The sequence below is a fragment of the Cupressus sempervirens genome, chromosome 1 (assembly GCF_028749045.1).
Source record: "Cupressus sempervirens isolate cs-2001-9-10 chromosome 1, ASM2874904v1, whole genome shotgun sequence".
Classification (NCBI taxonomy): Eukaryota; Viridiplantae; Streptophyta; class Pinopsida; order Cupressales; family Cupressaceae; genus Cupressus; species Cupressus sempervirens.
The window spans coordinates 495,500,238-495,519,528 of NC_143118.1; the positions used below are offsets into that span (position 1 = coordinate 495,500,238).

At 33.4% G+C, this 19,291-nt stretch overlaps 1 pseudogene; it reads left to right on the top strand.

Annotated features, from left to right (window-relative positions):
- The first annotated feature begins 3,191 nt into the window (after nucleotides 1-3,191).
- The window catches only part of LOC149578407 (sulfate transporter 3.1-like), a 162,402-nt pseudogene continuing 146,302 nt past the window's right edge, over nucleotides 3,192-19,291 (top strand).

Here is a 19,291-nt window from a genome sequence, read left to right on the forward strand (position 1 = left end):
CACCATGTAACTCATCAATGAGTTCATCTATGCGTGGTATGGGATACCTATTTTTTATGGTCTTCTTGTTTAGAGCCCTGTAGTCTATACACATTCTCATTGTACCATCCTTTTTCTTGACAAGTACCACAGATGATGCAAATGGACTAGAGCTAGGCCTTATGAATCCCATGTCCAGGAGTTCTTTAATAGTTTTTTCAATTTCTTCCTTATAACCTCTTGGATGGCGGTATGGGGTTGTTATAACTGGTTTGGCACCCTGTTCTAACTCTATAACATGCTCAAAACCTCTATCTGGTGGTAATCCTGGAGGCAAGTCATTGAAAACTATACTATGCTTATCAAGAATATTTTGAATTTCAAAATGGAAATTACCTTGATTCTTGGGAGAGCTTGTTGGTTGGATTATGACTCCTGCTGCCCATGTTACTTGTCCTCTTCGAAAAGTCCTCTCCATCCTCTTTGCAGAGACCGCCTTAGGTGCTCCATTCGATAACCCTCTCAATATGACTTCTTTCCCATTGGAATGAAATTTAAACTCCATAGTTTGATGGTTCATGTAATAGCCTCCGATAGAGTGCAACCATTGAACACCAAATACAAGATCTGTCTCCCCAATACCAACCACATAGAAGTCATCACATAACTCATAATCTCTTAAGGTCATCTTGAGTTGTTTCACCACTCGTGTGCAAGGCATAGTGAATCCATCAGCTACAGTAACATTGAATCCCTCAAAATCTTCTGCTTTAAGCCCTCTTTTCATGACAAATCCATCATCAATAAAATTGTGAGTTGCCCCACTATCAAGAAGAACAGTCAACCTTTGCCCTGCTAGTACCCCTCGAATTCGGAAGGGATGGTATCTTGGGACTCCTGATAATGCTGCTAAAGTACCATCCTTGCTGATTTCTTTTACTTTCTCTTCTTCTACCTCCTCCTTAGTATCATGAAATTCCTCATGCTCATCTGAATCAGATTCTGAAGCAACTTCAATATAGTGCACTTGACCTTTCCCCAAACATCTGTGTCCTGGAACCCATGGTTCTCTACAAGTAAAACAAAGCTTTTTCCTTCGTAATTCACTCCTAGTCTCTTCATCTACCTTCTTTTTTGCCACATTTTTCAAATCTTTTGGTGGTAGTGTTGGGAAAGTCTTTTTCTGAAAATTTCCCTTATGTTGCCAAAGATTTGGGGGTTTTTGATTAGTGATTGATTTCATAGGCACGCAAGTTTCAAGTTGCAAGCTTCTTTTGATAGCTTCCTGTAAGGTTGAGGGTGAGAAAGCCTTAACCAAACCCCTAACAGAATCTTCTAAACCATCAAGAAAAAGATAAACAATCCTCTTTTCACTCATATCAGGTACCATAACAGCCACTTTTTGAAATTCTTCTATATACTCATTAACTGATTTGGTTTGCTTCAACTTTGACAATTCTTTAAAGTACTCTTCATCATCCTTGAGGTCAAATCTATCTATCACCCTTTGACTGAAATCTTCAAATGTAGTTACCTGATCGTGACCTTGAGTAGTCATTCCATGATACCACCAATCATAGGCTGCATCTTCCAAGTGTAGACTTGCAAATTGAATAGCATCACTCTCTTTCATGGGGTTAAGTGTGAAGAAAGTTTGTAATTTTTGTAGCCATGCTCTAGCTGAAATTTTATTTGTTCCATCAAAAGTAGGCACTGTAAACTTGCTTATTTTATTTTTGAGCTCTCTTCCACTTGTGTCATGCTCCCTCCTATTCTCTTTCTTGGGCATCAAAGCGTTCATCATATCCACATATTCTCTAAAAGGAACTGAACTACGAAAGTCATCATCTAAGCCATTGTAAGTAGCTCTTAATGTAATCAAATTACCTGTAACCTCTTCCACTGGATTAATGGCTGGATTTGGTACTGGTGGCTCATCTGCAGGCAAGAAAATAGATTTGGTTGATTTAGATGGTGTGGATCTCCCATTTCTCGGCTCCTCTGAAGTGCTCCCTTTCTCATTAATAGATGCAATTCCTTGTAATTTTTTTGTCAATATTCGCAAAACCTCTATAGTTTCTGCCAAACCATCCACTGTTTGCTTCTGAGTATTTTGGATGTCTTGGAAGAATTTCTTTGCCATCTCATCTGGATCAGCCATACCTTTTTCTTCCTTGGATTTTGTACTTTTTCTTTCAACTGGGGCTTTGATCAAAATTTCTTTATTCTTTTCTCGGTGCAAATATCTTTTTTCTCTTTCACTTAGTTGCATGCAATCATAAAATATGACATGCAAGATCTGGGTAGTTATCAAAACTTGACATGCAAGATCTGGGTAGTTGTTAAAACTGACATGCAACTTCTACAAACCCTTAGGCTGGCAAGATCACGGCTCTGATACCACTGTAATGTCCCTTTACTAATTTTTTATGATATTTCCAGCCTCAAATCAGAACTTTAAAATCAAACAACCAATATTACAAAGATTGAAAACCCAAATTCAAACCAAAAACAACCCCGAAAACACCCAAATCGACACTATTCAGCACAAGGGCAAACTCTGTATGAGCATGCACATGGAATGGCTTCAAACTCCCGTTCTTGGGTCTCCTTCTCCACAGGTTTGGCAGCCTCTGAAGAACAACAAGAAAATTATCAAGAATCAAGATGTAGAATGAGCCCAAAATGCCTCCAAACCCCTTTTAAAGAGGGCATAACCCTAACTCACGTCCAAGAGGGGTTAATAAAATATAATTTAATAATAATTTTTATTTATTAGTCCATTGGTTTCCAAAGATTAACCCTTTTTTCCGAAATTTCACCTTTTTGGAGCCTGCCTGCCTTAACAAAGTTTATTTTTTTTAATTATTTGAATAGGGGACATGACATATTCACCCTTGTTTTAAATGATATATATGTAACCCAACTTGAAACATTATCATTTAAGAGTAATATAAATAATTTATTATCCTTTAATTGAATTCTCTAATAATACCCCCAAAAGTATACTAAAATCCTAGAACAATAAATTAACTCTAACCATAACCAAACTCTCAATTTTAAAGTTATCTTATACTTATATGCAAATTAATCTAGGTCTGGATGTGTTACCGATTATCTAGGTCCATGATGTTTGATGTATGTTCAATTACATGTGTATAAAATTTTTTGTGTATAGTAGGTAGTTTAGCTCTTCATACATTTCTACGGATATGGCTTCACACGATCACCTTGATGCGAGTCTTGGTGTGGCACCTGATGTAGTTCCTGCTGCGACACAGGTTGATGCAGTTCTTGTTGCAATGCCTGATACAGTTCCTGATGTAGCTCCTTATGCAGCTCATGTTGTAGCTTCTGGTGGGGCTCGTCATGTACCTTGACATAGGGCTCATTGTGCAACTCATGTTTCGGCTCCTCGTGCGGCTCTTGATGGTGTAGGTCCTGCCGTGACTCCTAGTGCGGCTCCTGTTCCAGGTCAGGCTGCACTTACATCTCCTACTAGAGGTCCTGCTGCACCACCTCCATGCATCAATATCAATGCTTTATTTGCATTTTTAGAGCAGAACGTTGCTAGACTCTAGCACTCAATATTGACCTCTGATGATGGTCTTTATAGAGACATATGTACTATGATATGTAGGAGTTTACAGGATTTGACAACTAGGCTTAGAGCTCACCATTCATTTACTCATGCCATATTAGCTTCCATATCTAGGGAGCTAAGGGCTAAGGTTTCAAGAAATGTATCATTCGATGATGTTAAGAGGGTAGCCCCCAAAGACATCATCTAGAGAGAGCTCTTTCTAGCTTATGAGGGAACACAAGGTAGGGTTAGAGGCTACAGAGTCACACAATGCAGAGACCGTATTATTGCTAGCATGATCTATCCACAATTTTTAGCTGCATATGGTCATTATCCTAATAATGACCAGATACCCCTTTGTTTTGCACATCAAATGTACGCTGAGTTCCATATAGGGCTCAACATCAACTACTTGGATATTCCTGATTATTGCAAACAAGGGCATGGTCGAATTGCAGATCAAGACCAGTACCACAATGTAGATCGTCTGCCACCTACAGATCTAAGATAGTTATTTGGACCGAGGATGCCTCCTATGACTTCTGCACATGTGCCTATTGCAGATAGAGTCATCATTGCTTCCCAAAGGGAAGCAATTGACACTATTGGGCACATTGCATCTGCGGTGCCTAGTATCACATCAAATTCTATTGGTCATTATCTTCATAGTTGACATCCTTGTCCACTTGGTTGACCATCTTCATAAGCATCTAGTAGCACTTTAGGTGCCTCCTTTGATGATGCATATAGAGCTACTGGGCTACCACTTCCAAGCAATATTCATGGTCTTTTAGGACAGTAGACACATATGCATATGGCACTATAATTTTTGGAGGATATGTTGCAGTTTATTAGCTATATTTCTGATACACAGAGGATTCGAATACACTCGGTGATGGATGTTGTTAGATAGCATCAGAGCCTTGACATAGTTCCACAGACACAAGCTTCCACACTAGTGACAGATGATACACCTATTCGTAGCTCACAGCATTCGGCACCAGACTCATGACACTCTACAGATGACTTGAGCATACGAGTTGGAGATGTCCATATCACAACTGAGGGTCTTGATGATTTTGGTGAGCAGTTGCGAGGCCTGTCTGAGATTGATACTAGTTCGAGCCTGGGTATTTCATTATACATGGACCTATTGTTCAGACCTGGCAGCACTGATTCTACACCAAATGTACCCAGCTAGTTACACATTCCACATCACTAAGATTTACTTGCAGTTGGACATGGAGTTTATAGCTTAGGTGCATCAGTAGATGATACAATAGAGTCTTTTGATCATCCTCCACCTCTAGAGACCCAGGTACATATATAATTTATTTTTAATTTTAAATATATATGAAATTAAAAAATATGTTCATTTATTGAAAAATTTAGTTCAGATATATATATATATAATTTAATCTTTAACTCGTAATAAATCATGTAGGTACAGGTCGCTGAGCACATGGTTACGCATACTGTTGGTTTAGAGAATCATGTACATGAGAGAGATGATTCTATTGAGGCACCTAGTAGTGCTCAGGTACTTGAGTTTTAAATACTTTGTTTAAAGTTATTTAAATATTTTGAAAACTAGATATATATCTATATATATATATATATATGCAAGTTTGTATTTAATTTGAATGTACATGTACATGATGCATGTATGTATATATATGTTTTAAAGATAGAACTCTAACACATGTATGTATATATCTATATATATTTGTAGGGCTTGGTTGATGCACCTTGGCGAGAGGATGTATAGGAGACTCGATTAGAGGGTTGTTCTGTTTGTATGCATCTCGAGGGGTCCCTCTAGTAGTAGATCAAATTTATATGTTTTTTGATGCATTTATATATTGGAGGTCCAGTTTACATGTACACGTGTATTTTAGTTCCTTGATGACATGCATGTACTTTCACTATTTATTTGATTATTGAGTATTTCATTAGTTAGATAACATCACATGTACGTATATATGACTTTTTATATTTTTCTACATACGTGTATTTATTCGAGATTTACAGTTTGCATTTCAGATACATAGAGATATATTAGATTTGTAGATGTTTATTCTTGAGACGTGTATATGTGTACATATGTGTATTTTTTTGTGTTATATCTATAGAACATGATCTTGAGACGTGTGTACATGTATATCAATTATCAATTAGTAGGAAGTTAGAAAGATACATATTTCTTAAATTATCAATTACTAACCCGCTAAAGATAAATATTAGTTTTATGTGGATAAAATTATGTTAATTAGGTAAGCCAATACATTATTTTAGAGAAATTCTACTAAATATAATATTAAAAAAAATATTAATTTAAACTAATTTAAACTTTAAGAGTACATGACCGTAGATGTAATAAACTAACATTAAAATATATAGTTTTTTAATAAACTAACCTAAATGATAACTATGAACTTATAATCTTACAATTTTAAAAATACATGTTTAATTTTCACTTATGAAATTCAATCTAGTTTGAAAAAAAAATGATAAATGAATTTAAATTATTAAATTCATCCATGGTACAGTTTATTTAAATTATTAAATTATATAGTTTTTTAATAAACTAAATTTGATAATTAAGAACTTATGATCGTACAATTAAAAACACATTTAATTCAAGATGAAATTCAATAGTTTGAAAAGAAGTTGATATTTAAGAATTGTAACATAGATAATGAATTTGTGTAAGTTTTAAAGTGTAACATAGATAATGAAAGTGGTGAAGTATGAAAAATACATAGAGGGTATGCAAGACAAGCAAGCAATGTTTAAAGTATGTGATGTAGTCCCTAATTTGTGTCCCAAGGAACTAATTGGTTTTGGAGTTCTTGGGAAACCTATTGGCCAGCGTTCAAAGGAAATCAATGCGTTCATGCAAGGGCCACCTTTTTTCTACTATGAGAATGATTCTTTTATATTGAAGGATATTTGGAAGACAATATTCGAACAATTTAATAGTGTTGAACCAGAGTTGGTGGACTCAATGTTCTTTTCAGCTTCCAGAACAGCAAGAGGGTATGTGCATAACCTTCCAATAGAAGAGAAATTCCCATGACTATTCAGGAAGCACTTCTACAAATAAAAAAGTATTGGCCTTCATGGGATCAGAGGACAAAATTGAATTCCATAGACTCAAGATGATGTGGCACTGTCCTTATTGATCACCTGAGAGTAATGATTCAAAATTCATGAGGGCAACTGGAAGATAGTGTGCAAAAATATATACTTCAAAAGTGTGAAGAGTGGAATTTGGTATGGGTGGGGCTAGGTGACCTCGTCCCTCTAGAGCTTCATGAGATAGAGCTTATATTAGGATTTGATAGAGATCACACTCGTGGAACTTCTTATCCAACCGATCACTTGCGTTGTTTGGGTAATTCATTCCAAACAGATATAGTTGCATATCATTTATCAGTCTTGAAAGCATTATATCCTAATGGTGTCAGAGTACTTTCTCTATTTTTTGGTATTGGTGGAGCAAAAGTTTCTCTTCATAGACTTGGGATACATTTAAGTTATGTTGTATCTATTTTTTATGAGTTTCCTCACATTTTGATGGAAGTGAGGGAAATAATGCACTCAAAAGCCTCAGCTAATAATTTTTCCTAATGAATGCGTAGGCTCATTTTTTATGTAAATAGCTCAACATTAATAAACTACTTGAAAAATGGAAAAGGATTTTAACCAGAATAGAAAGTTCTCTACTGATTTTAAATTGTCAAATCAAAGGATTACATACCCTAACTAAGAATAGTAATTTTTTTCATTTTCAAACTAGTTTTATAAAGGTCTACAATTAGAAAATACTTTTTTTTTAACGAGAGTTCAATTTTCAGTCATCCAATGAATTTCTTCGAATTGACTCTAAAGTGGTTTTTCGTGGAAGCTTATCATAATAATAATGTTTTGGATCTTCTTTAATGGATGGTTTTTAATTATAACTTTTGGAGGACCTCCGTGGGCTTAGAAAGTATGCATTCTATTTTACAATGATACAAAATCACCATATTTATTGTTTGCAACTACTTGAGTTTCCTTGGAACTTTTTAAGGTGGAGTATGGAGAATCGTAGATGATTAAGGGAAACCCTTTTCTTAGCTAGGAAATTCTATAGTGATGCTATTTCAGGTATCGGATTCCAAGTAGTCTCACACTATTCTTTTTAAAAACAAGTTCTTACTTTTTATATGCTAATCTTGTTAAACCATAACTATAAAACTAATTGAATTTCATTCTTAACAATGAGTACAATTGAACCTAACCCTAAATCTAATTAAGTAGAAAAATAAATTTAATTTATCACTTATGAAATTCAATCTATTTTTTAATAAATTAATGAAAATTAAGAACTTATGATCGTACAATTAATCTAAACACATTTAATTCAAGATGAAATTCAATAGTTTGAAAAGAAGTTGATATTTAAGAATTGTAACATAGATAATGAAATTGTGTAAGTTCAAACTAACTTCTAGCCTATCTATATCAAGTTGTTAAATTATTAAATTCATCCATAGTACAATTAATATTATAGTTTTAAAATAAAGTAATGATAACTGAGACTTACATATTCAGATTAAAAACACAGTTTCACCAAAGTTGATATTCACAATTTCACCGTAGTACAATTGAAACACATTTCACCAAAGTTGATATTTAGATTATTATAAAATAAATCTCAAAGGTCTAATCAACCATTATGTACACTTATAACATGCAATATTTTTTCATGATCTTCACTATCTAGTCTCCACTTGTGACGTACACACTTAAGTTTGACTGGATGCAGACAAAGCCCTGTAGCAATGACCAGGTGGCTGTATTATAAAACCTTGTTGTCAGGTTGATAATCAACAAAGTGTATTCCATGTTGGACTATTTTGTCTTGCTTCAAATATGTTCCCTCTATCACAATAGAACCTGTACCACAAATTTAAGTGTTTTAAAATTTGACGGATATGAAGTTACCTATATATATATATATATATATATATATATATATATATATATATATATATATATATATATATATATATATATATATATATATATATATATATTTGCATGTACATGTATATGTATAATTTACCTATGGGGAACAACATTCCATCACTTTCTTCAGGGTCATATAACTTTGTCCTCTCTGCAGTACATCGCAATAAATAATAACTGACACCTTCATGATTTCCAGGCTCAACAATCACTGCAAAGACATCTCTTGCATAATAAGTATACATGAATGCATGTGTACAATATATATAAGATAGTTGAAATTGATAATTAAATAAAAAGTTGAGATTAATTTTTATGATACTCACCCACTTTTACCAATCCAGAGATATGATTATAATCATCAGAAATCAATGTAATATCATCAAAATTTTCATCTTCTTTATCAAATGTATCTGTAACTTCAAGTGGTACTAAAATCCATGCACCTGTATATCCATGTTTCTAATTGATGCATTCTTCATAGTTTTCATCAATGCAACTATCACAAAAACATGAGTATTCTCTTGTCTTCAATGTCCAATTGCAATTATCTGTACTCATGACTAAATGTAAGGAACGTGTCTTTTCTATCCTCTTGCAACCATGCATGTTTTTTCTATTAACACCTGAAAGTTCGTTAAATTGTAAATATAGAAAAATTAAATTTAAACTTCAAAAAATTCAAAAATAAAACTTAACAATAAAATTTTATAATTTAATTGCATAAAAGTTAAACAGATGTACACATCCATACCTGTTATCTCCCAGAAGACTTTATATGGTGCATGTTGACTCATTGTTGATGATGTCCCGACCTCATCTAATGAAAAATGAGTCTTACACCATTCAACAACATCATGTGCATCATTTACATGAACTCCTTGATAATTCATTTGATACTTTCATAAAGCACGTTTGATGCAAGCTCCAATGCCATCATGTTCACCTTTTCCATGGACACTCTCAAAAAAATTCCATATGTGTTTTATATTCTCATTGCGATGATATCTACACAATGCATAAAATGGTCTAGATGATTTAAACTGTGCAGCACATCCATCAAACCAAACATTTATGTTTCTTTCTTTCAAATAAGAAAAGAATGTATTGGAGCAATGTTCTATATAGTGAATGTCATGTTCTTTATCATCACTTATATAGAAATGATATTCCTTTATAATTACTCGTGCTTGAACTATACTCTGAACACCATCCAAATCTAACTGTGTATGTCTATAAAAAAACATGTACCATAATAGTGACCTACTTTTTAAAGTAATAATCTGATTGAATTTCTTTCTGATGAACAAATGAATAGTTCTCTGCAAAATCAACAACTCATGCAATTGTTCCAAGTGGAAAATTATCTCTCAAAGTTTGAAACTGTTGTGCTTGCCACTTTGCAAAAAATGCATGACAAATATAAGGTTGAATCAATTTCTTAAATCTATCCATAAATGTTAGAACAGACAATTCCTCTCAACATATTCCAACCCTTTTGTTTCTTTCCCCAACTTTGTTTCATTCTTGACATACTTGTAACTTTTGCAATTCAATATTTTTGTTACATCAATATTTTTAGTTTTCAAAGGAAATAGAGCCAATTCACCACATGTTTCACATAATCCTTTGATGCAATTTATTTTACCAGTTGGATCATCTATGTTGTCACAATATGGATGATATAAACTCACTTCTCCTACTAGGAGGACCAGCATGAAAACCATATATGTCTTCTATAAACTTTCAAAATACCTAATAGTGGAGATCAAACTCAATATGATGATGACAACAACAAGTTTCAAACACTTTGTTTGACCTCACAAAGTATGGCTTCAATTTTTCAAACAATGTTTGCCCAACTTTTACATTAGGATGTTCATTACAAAATGACACATATAACTCATGTTGTGTTGTGTCCAACCAATGTTTTGTATGATGTTCATATTGACCAAGTGCAATCTTATGCCTGATAACATCTCTACCATTTGATGAAGGATGAGTGTTATCAATCCAAAATGATATGACTAAAATTTTTAATAACTCTTCAATTCTATCAGAACAAGGTGCTCTACACATGATTGCCCAGTTGCCCTTCATACTACTGTCATCCACAAATAATATTCTCTTAACATATTGTCTCATTGTTTTCCTACTAAAACCCATTTCAGATGAAAATGAAGATATTTTTCTATTTTGAGACATATTTTTACTTACAACAAACATCAACATCACTTTTCTTGCCACAGACTTATCTTTAGTTCGAGAGTGTTTTCCTATGTTTCTTAAACCTTGTTTAACATTTTCAATCAAATTAGTTTGCATGCTAGAAAATCTTCTCTTCTTTGATGTTGTGTTTACAACTAACAATTTCAATGCCTCTTGCAAATTTTTTTGTGTAAGCAAAAGTGAAAGCAACTGGGCTTGTTTAAGTGTTTCTGTGTTATCAAATTAAGTCATAATTTCTCTTATCTTCTTCTTCATTGACCTTTTCTTGGACAAATTTAATGGTTGAACACTAGCTACAAGTTTTTTCAATTTATCTATATCCATTTTAATTAAATGATCTAAATTCTTATGGGAAATACCATACTTTATAGATTGGACAATATTTAAGAGTTCATCCATACCAGTTCCTCTACCTGATCCTGACCCTTCTCTAATTTTTGTTACTAGAATTTCTACAGGGACCGATCTTGAGCCTTCTCCAACATCCATTGTTTGAGATTCAACAGGGAAAGATTCTAACCCTTCTTCGACTTCTATTATTTGAACCTTTTTCAACATTCATTGTTTGAGATTTCATAGGGAGTGTTCCTGACCTCTCTCCCATATGCACTACTTTTGCTTCTATTGAGCCTTCTTCAACATTTCCTTCACCTTGTTTAATTCAATGATAACATGCCACAGTCTTCTGAATATTTCTTTGTTCTACTTCATCAGATCTTTTCCTTGCATATTTTTTTTGCCTTCCTTTCTTTTTTCCCATTATAAAATAAAATAAAATAAAAATTTATCCCTTGCCTCAAGATAAATTTTGCGCAATAATAAAAAAATCACTGTACAAATTTGTCTGTCGCTGTTGGTACTTTTAAATTGTTTGACAGAAATCAATAGAATGCAGTCATCTACAACAAAGCATAAATATTCTTCATTATATGACTAAAATCTATGAGTCACATTATTTACAAGTGGAAAAGCACCAAATCCTTCTTAAGCCATCATTGAATCACAGACAAATAACATGGTATGAATACTAGAATGTTTCTCCTAAAAAATAAATTGTTTTTCATTTTATGGAAACATATCAGTCTATTTTTTCAAGAATAAATTGCTGCATAAAAGAAAATGGCATCAGCTATCAAAAGAAGCAAACATAATGTTAGAAATCGCCTCTTTCGTTTGTAGCTGTCATATCCTTCTTTCTTCTCCAAATGATGTAGCTCCAAATGATGTGAGTCCTAAAATCAAGTCTTAACGTAATTTTGGGATATTTAGGAATTGGTGGTATCTCGTCAAACAAGGGATTAACATTGATGTGTTCAAATGCACCTTGGAGGATTTTGATGGTTGATTCTTGATGAGACCTTATAGGTTCCATTATTGCATTTGACAACTCCAAAGGTTGTGTCCTAGTGAGTGCTGGCATGATACCTCAAAATGCAGATGCAGTGGAGGGAAACCTAAATGACCTTTATGCCTCCCAAGTGCACACCTAGACTACCAACTATGCACTTGAAGTGTGCAGTTGATAAAAAAGGGTTGCAATTGGTAATATAGGGTTGCAGGGTGCCTAAAATGAAAATTTTGAGTGTTTTGAGTGATTTAGAGTGTTTTCTAAGGTCTTGGGATGCAATGCAAGGTGTGGAAGTGCAGATTAGGGTTCTAGAACCTAGAATGAAACACCTAATTACCAAGTGCACCCTAAAACTACCAACTACGCCCTGAAACTACCAACTATGCCCATGAAGTGTGCAGTTGGTAAAAGAGGTCAAAACTTGATAATTAAGATGTGGGTATGCAAGATATGAGTGTTTTTGTGATTTTTAAGTGTTTAGGGATGTTATGCAAGTGCAAATGCAAGGTGTCATTTTGAAGGTATGCAAAAACAAAGTTAGTGTTATGTTTTAGACTTGGTAAGGATGCTAAAGGTAGGTGTACGCAAAGTGGACTATGCAAGGGATGGTTTCCTAGGGTTGATAATGACATTTAGGCTATTCAAAATGAGGATAGGTGATCAAGAAGACAAGTTGGTTGATGGACAATTTGATAGGGTTTGATAGTGAAAATGATTCTAGGGTTTGAACAATGTAATATGAGGGGTATATACCACTAGGGTAAGTCTAAAATGACATTTAAGAATATGATTATGCTAATGATAGAGGTATATGTAAGTTTTTTTGAACCTAGGTGAAATCTTGACAAGGTTTTGACAATGTTTGATGTTTTGACAAGGTTTTGCAAGTTTCCAAGGTGTAAATTTGAATGTTGGCTTTTATCTTGATTATGTTTTACACACACACAAGACACATTAAGACAAGAATAGCTATTGCTAAAAGTGAACAATCACACCATAACCTAGGCTTTAGGACTATATCAATTGAATTTCTACTTGAACCAAAGTTCAACAATGTGTATCCAAAGTAGACAACTTAGGACCTTGGCACCACAAGCTCCCCCTTACAGTGCACTCACTTCTTGAGGCTACCAAGATCTGTGTCTCAAGGGGCATGACTTCCCAAGGGACTGTTGTCTCTACTAAGGACTGTGAGAATGTAGGATGTCTTCACGGGCATGGGTGACCCCTTGAACCAGTGGATAGAAAGGATTTTGGCCACTAAAATATGGCTTTTAGTATGGGCATTCCATTTAGCAAGTGAGTGATAAACTTCCTCAGAAGGTCTCCCAGCCCCGAGAACTGAGGTTTGATGCACCATAAGGGTACTAGAGGAGAGCTATCACTCAACAATACCATCGACATGACTTTCACCATAATCGAGTTTTATATAACGACTAGAATGTTGACCTAGCTTTTGGCCCATTACCGCTCTGAGGTCATCCCCTAGCATATCCAATATCGAGTATCTTGGTCCCAGGCAGGCCTCCTATAGAAGTTACATAGATTTATCTTACACCCAAGATTCACGAATGGCGAGGAGAGAGGATACATCCAATGCAACTCTTAGGGATTTAAAAACTGTAGACATGGCAGACAAAAAATAAAAAGTTCATTTTAAGCACCAAATGAAGTGTTATTTAATCTAATAAATCCACACACATGGTTTTGACAAACACACAATGGTCTTCAACAATGTCCTACAAAGCAAACATTAGTAGTTTGTTATGATCATGTCTTCATCCCATGATTGCCACATGCTGCAAGGAGACCATTAGTAACAAAATAAGAATATACATTTCTTAACATCATTAATGTGTTAATAATTTTTAATTTAACTTCAATGTATCTGTTAAACAAGTTCACTAATGAAAGAAATAAATAAATAATTTAGATGTACAATTTTTTACCACATTGATGCCTTTGATTTTGTGAATGAAATTCATGGCAAAGACAGACAATCCACTACCGGTCAAGTTGATGGAAAATAGCTTTACAAATGCCAACTTTTTTGAGTTTTTAAGACTATTTGCATGAACACGTTGACTATAGACATGTTCGCTCAAACATACACGTAAATTTTTCTAGCGGCCGCAAAGTTTTGGAGGGTATGTTTGTGTGAATGTCATGTTCGCACGAACACACAAAATTAGAAAAAATTTAACCTTTTTTTTTTTTTTTTGCTCTTTTGACTTCCATAATTACAAGGGAATGATCTCCTACTATAAAATAAAAAATGTCAAAATGTGCTACTTAGAGCAAGCTTTCGAATGACTATAATTGTAATACATATTTTAATCATTAAGACTTTCAAATATGAGTTTAACTCATTAAAGGTTCATTACCGATTGAACATCAACTGACTTTGACACCTTGGGAAAATTAGTAAATTAGGTCAAATTTATTTTGAAAAATATGTAGTAACTATCTTATTGAGATACCTTTCTATTCAAAAAAAAAAAAAAAGGTTTATGATAAATTGACTTCAAATTATCTGTGTCAAATGGAACGTATGTTTGAATTACAGTTCATGTCACTTCAAAACTTCATAAACTATACATTATTCAACCAAAATAAATCAAACCAAATGCATCCTCTGGATATTTATGTTACAAATCTAACACTAAAAGAATTACTTCATTATCATTTCTAGAAAAAATTTGTGTGTGTCAAACGGACTATCACTCCTTAAAATATTGAATTTTATTATGTACCACTTTTCAGAGGAGATAAAAAAAATTGACATAAATTTTTTTTTTTTTTAAATTAAAAAATATGGTTACAAAGTAGGAACAAACTTCTCAAAATCACTAGTTTATGTCATCTTGAAATTATTTATAGTTTTGGAGATATAGTCACTTGAACATGATGTTTGTTGCAAAAATATTGATTTCAGTGTCAGAATTGATCAAAAAGTGGAACCCATTATTATGGAATCACCCAAATTGAGATTGAGTTAAAAGGGAAAATAGTTGTAATTATCACTACCAAGTGATACACCTTCACAATCTCAAGATGTGACTCATTCAGGTGAGGAAGATGATGAGTCACTAAGCCTTAACAAGGTAAATACATTACCTATGTAAGATTTGAACAATCTTATACTAGAGAAAATGCAAGAGCTACAAACCTTGTTGAGTTGTAAGGAAAAACAAGAATAGCTAAGAAGAGATCAAAAGAGAAGGTAGGTATTACATATTGTTAAAGATAATTTTATAGATGCATTTGAATTCAGAGATTTGAATAATTACAATACAATTTTGGATCAACTAGTATATTTAGTTGATAAAATTTAAGCAAAAGACATAAAAACCAATGACAAATTATTACAATGGCCTAAAAGAAGAATGGAGCATAAAGTATTAGAAAAAGCCTCGTAAGATCTTGCACATAGACAAACTAAGCTTTCTACAATAGTCACATAGCTCAAAATAATTTTGCAAACAATTAATTCATTATATTTAAAATAGATTTGTTTACAAAAGATTCTACATGCTCATTAGAGCTATTACATTGGGAAAGAACACAATTTTAAGCTAATCCTCTTATAATGAATTGATATTTAGTCAAAAGAGGTTAGTCGAGCTCACGACTAAAGATACAAAGATTAGGTATAGGTAAAATCAATGTTTACCCAAGAAACATTTATCTATTGATCTCTAACCCTATGTTGTTGATTAATGTCCAAACTCTTAGTCATTTACTAGGAAAATTACAATGACATCATTGTAACCAAGGTATTTAGTAAAGGTTGAGCATACAATTCTTATACCAAGCAAGATAGTGATTTTTAAGTATTTAATAGTGACCGAGCAGATGTATGTGTCAACAAATATAGTTGAGACCAAGCATGTTGACAAGTTATTAAGTGCTAAGAAAGTGGGTACATAGAAGTCAAGTCGTAGCATGAACAAGTATACATGACTATGCATCAGAGCATTCAAGTGTCAAGTAGTTTAGTTTTAACATATAAGTTTGTAATGGCACAAACATGTATGTAAACCATCTTGGCTAACTTTTCTATGATATTTAATATTTGTAGAGCTAGCTAAGAAGATGTTCACACATTATTTCAGAAGTTTGGCTGACTTTTTTGTGATATTTAATATTTGTAGAGCTAGCTAAGAAGATGTTCACGGGTCTTTTCAGAAGGTAATGATCCAAAGGCATGCAATTCAATAAATTAGAAAATGGGATAGAAAGGGAAAAAGATGAAGAAGGGTAAGTCATTGATCAAGATCTAGATCCTTCACTAAACATCTATTTAAGGAGGATTCTAACCCTAGAATTAATTTGTCAGAGCAAGATAGAGTGAAGAAAATTTTTAAAAGAAAATTAGAGAGAGCAATTAGAGCAATGAAGGACAAAATAAAGTTATCAAATTAGTAGATCATATTAGAGATACAACAAAGAGGAGACCCAAGATTAGCATACAAAGAAAATGGAGGGTTAGGTACTGAATTAGTTATTTTTAATTGTGAGATAGGGTAAATCTCTCAATAAAGTGGTCTTAATAGACCTATGTAGACCTCCTAACAGACTCCTTACTTCATTGTTAGTATAAAATCCTTTAACAAGGTGAACCCTAATAGCCTCTTAACCTTTTAATAGGGTGGAACCCTCATAGGGTAGATCATATCTTATGATCAAATATTGTAACCCTAATAGGTTAACTTTATTGTTGCAACAGTGAAGATTTCTGGGTTTCATCCCCACCCCAATTTTACCTTCATCTTGAAGTGTTTCTAGGTAACCAAACCATTGTGTTATGTGTTGAACTTTTTATGGATGTGATGTATTTCATTTATGTTTTAGCATTACAATTTTAATGGTGGATCTATTGTATGGGATGAATTACGTGTGAATTTATGAAATTGGTTTTGAAATTAAAAGTTTAAGAACCTAATTCACACCCCTCACCCTCTCATCCAACAATATCATCATAATATTTTTCTATTAGAGATTGTGGTATCCTAGACCAATTCTTCATTTTCCTCTTGAACTCTTTAAAGTAACCATCATAATAGTTTTAAAATTATCACCAATCTAACTAATGAACTCATTAATCTACTAGATAAATGTATTACCTTATTCTAGACAAAATCACCAATGGTAGCAAACATGTTTTACACATAAAAGAAAAGAAAAACTATCAAAGATCCAAACTTATGTAGGTTGTTCTTCACTATCCTCATGCTTTCAAAATTCTCTACGAGTTGGGCAGGTTGGAGATCTACTAGGTCATTATCGTGATCCTTCTTTAAAAAATTCCATCCCAAATCTATTGCAACATACGATACACTATCAGGTCAAGTTGACTGATAAAATTTGTGGACAATGACTCTGACAATAAATTCTATCTTTGCATCTTCAATGGTGGGTATCTCGATTCCTCTATTGTTGAACTCTTTCAATGTGTTGGCTTCAATAATATCTCTTCCCTAACAAAGAATGGTCATAACCCTCTCTATAACATGGTAGCTTATAACACGGTGAAAAATCTTCTTTTTTATTTCCACTAGTCCATTCCCCAACCATAACTTCATGTCATGCACATGGCTCAAAATAACTTTGATCCATTCAATTTTGAAATTTCTTGGAAAATTTAGGGCATGTGTTAACCCTTTCTTTACAAAAATCTTATGATCTTCCTTCAGTTGTCTATTCTCACATAACTTATCATATGCATCTCTCAACTCAAAAGCTCCTACTTCATCTATCTTGCATATATAACATGATCTGACATCATGAATCATGATAACTCTAGGTGGGATTGATGACAAGGCACTCGAAGAATCACCCTTCATCATAATTTTAGGATAAGCTTTGAATTGAGATGGGGGACATGCATCATTCCTAACTAACTATGAATTACTAACCTATAAATCCATCTTCTTCTTAGTTGTGGATCAACTTGATGCCATTCCATTAATCTAGAGTTTGACCAAAAACTTATATGTTTTTTACCCTCAACACAACTACACACAACTTGCTTATGTAGCCGAAGGCACGTACTAAAAGCCAAAACAAACTTTCACAAATGCTCATGAAATACTTAAGCTCAATTCTCTCTAAGAGAACTTGAATACAAGGTGCATAAAATGATTCACAAAATTCACTATATAGTGTGGAAATTCAAATTTAGGGCCTCTTCAATGTTTCATACATATAGTGGGTGAGTTACAACTATCTCAACCATCTTTGTTAAACTTAGTCATCACACTTCCAAACTTCCATTTGGTCAATGCCACAACTTGGTTATAACTGACATTTTGTCTTGGTCTCTTTAGGACTCCAAAACTCACACTCATTTATCACCAAATTTTCAACTTGGCACCAAAATACATTATCCGATTAAAATCTCATAATTTTCCTTATGCATCTAATATCATGTTGATTTATAACTTTATACAAACAATCCTAGGAATAAATGTATGACCAAGAAATTTGAAATATAGTTCTATGCATACCTCTTTTCTTAGTTTGATGTGGTGGAATCACCTAATCCATTATATAGGGTGATCACAATGTCATTATTTGAACTATTTTCTTGTTCAATTTTTTCTTCTAAGTTTGATTCATCTGGGTTCTCACTTCTTTAGTATTGACCTTTACTTTTCCATTTTTCTCTTCAATATTAGGCTTTGGTGCTCAGTTCATACAATCTCTACTTAGATGACTGACCTTCTGACAGTTAAAACATACTGGTCCAAAATTCCTCTAGTATCATGGTCTACCTCTAAGATGTATCTTTGCATAATTTTCTACAATGTGTCCATACTATCCACAAAATTGACATTTGACCCAACTATTGTAATACCAATTTATGATATTACCTTGCCTAGGTGTTATGCCTTGACCTTTAGGTGTCCAATTGTTTTTTTCTTTACATCTGCAATATTGTGCCTTGTGACCATACTTTTGACATGTATGATAATAAACTTCAAATCTACACATAGCTTGTGTCTTATTGGTATTTGATCTATATTCATGTGCTTAATGTTCATGTTTGTTACAACTGAAATAATTATAATTGAATTTAGGTTTAGGATTTGACTTACCACTTTTGATCCTGCAAATGTTTGTTGTATGACCTC